A 2,258-nucleotide genomic window follows, 5' to 3' on the forward strand; every position below is an offset into this window, starting at 1 on the left:
TTATAACATTTAAGAATTACACGTGAAAAAAAATATATGTAAAAAATAAAATTGGGTGTTTATAACCTGGTATGTATCATAGTTTAGTCTTTTATAAACAAAATATTCCGTTTATTGACGAAGGATATACGTAAACTATATAACTTCAAGTTACCAGTGTTACATCTGTCTTGGTCATGAGCTGGCTGGTGACCAGCGGATACAGTTGTCAGATTTTGAAGACGCGGTTAGAACGCTATAATGTATTAAAGTAATAAGCTACGCTATCTCTAAAATTACATTTTTTTTTTTTTTTTTTTTTTTTTTATAGAATAGGAAGGTGGACGAGCATATGGGCCACCTGATGGTAAGTGGTCACCAAACGCTCTTAGACATTGGCATTGTAAGAAATGTCAACCATCGCTTATAGCCAATGCGCCACCAACCTTGGGAACTAAGATTTTATGTCCCTTGTGCCTGTAATTACACTGGCTCACTCACCCTTCAAACCGGAACACAACAATATCAAGTATTGCTGTTTTGCGGTAGAATATTTGATGAGTGGGTGGTACCTACCCAGACGAGCTTGCACAAAGCCCTACCACCAGTGTATACATAAACTGTATACATTTTTTGTTGTACATAAAATCTATTAAATCGTCATTAAGCGCATAGTTAAGTTGGCTTTTTTAAACATTATTAAACAAACACAGTTACAGCACAGCCAGTTGAAAATCAATTTTAAGAGATTGTAATAATTAGATTGTTTTGCTCAAAACAAAAAAAAAAACTAGGGTAATTGTTAAAATGAATAAAAATAAATTATTACCTATGAGGTGCAAAATGTAATATATATTCTTTATCGGTGGTAGGTCTTTATGCAGGCCCACCTGGGTGGGTACCACCCACTCATCAATAATTCTACCGCTAAACATAAATGCTATACGAGTGTATTGCTGTTTTCTGTTTGGATGGATGTACGAGCCAGTAATTACAGGTACAAGGGACATAATATCGTAAACCCCAAGGCTGGCAGCGCATTGATGGTGTAATGAATAATAATGGTTTATATTTGTTATTGTGCTAATCATCCATTATGACAGTGGTGACCACTTACAACCAGGTAGGATTATTTTCCTTGTTTTTGACTTACAGGTGAATTCAAAGTAAATTTGCATTATATAAATAAATATTGTAAACATTTAAGCAAATCAAAAAAAAAGAAGGCGAGATGACCTAGTGGTTAGGACGCGTGAATCTTAACCGATGATCGTGGGTTCGAACCCGGGCAAGCGCCACTGAATTTTCATGTGCTTAATTTGTGATTATAATTCATCTCGTGTATGACGGTGAAGGAAAACATCGTGAGGAAACCTGCATGTGTCTAATTTCATTTAAATTATGTCACATGTGTAATCTACCAACCCGCATTGGAGCAGCGCGGTGGAATAAGCTCTAAAAACTTCTCCTCAAACAGGGAGAGGAGGCCTTAGCCCAGCAGTGGTACATTAAGAGGCGTTTTTTTTTTTTTTTTATATTCGCCGGGAGGGCAAATGACTCTACTCCACCTGATGGTAAGTGGTAGTAGAGTCCAAACGCGACGACGGCCAGTACAGACGGGAAAAACGTTCTGCACTAGCCGCCTTCGCCTTGCCGGCCCGCAAGATTCACGCCTTGTTTGAAGGAACCCGGGTTGTAAGAGGAGGGGAACACGTGAGCTGGTAAGGAATTCCATTTTTTGGAAGTGCGACAAAGAAAGGAGTTGCCAAATTTCTTTGTTCGCGATGGAATTGATGTCACAGTTAGGCGGTGACATCGAGAACCAGCTCGCGTGGACTTAAGAAGGAAGGGGGAAGCAGGAATTAGAGAGAATAATTCCTCAGAGCACTCGCCGTGATACAGTCGATAGAAAGCGCTCAGTGCTGCTATCTCACGACGCAATTGTAAAGGTTCAAGGGTGTTTGTGACCTTTACGTCGCCAATAATGCGTACGGCACGTCGCTGCAACCGGTCCAAGGCCTCAAGTAGGTACTTAGCGGAGCCATCCCAAAGGTGTGAGCAATATTCCACGCAAGACCGTACCTGTGTTTTGTACAGCAGGCACAGTTGTTGTGGCGTGAAAAAGCGCCGCACCTTGTTCAGAACTCCGAGTTTCCGTGAAGCTGTTTTTATAACAGCCTCGATGTAATCCCTTGGACTAAGGTCGCAGCGAACGTCAATCCCCAGCATGGCGATTTTGCTTTGCATCACCAGCGGAGTACCACAGAGGGAGGGTAGAG

This window comes from Nymphalis io, chromosome 16 (genome assembly GCF_905147045.1).
Source record: "Nymphalis io chromosome 16, ilAglIoxx1.1, whole genome shotgun sequence".
NCBI lineage: Eukaryota > Metazoa > Arthropoda > Insecta > Lepidoptera > Nymphalidae > Nymphalis > Nymphalis io.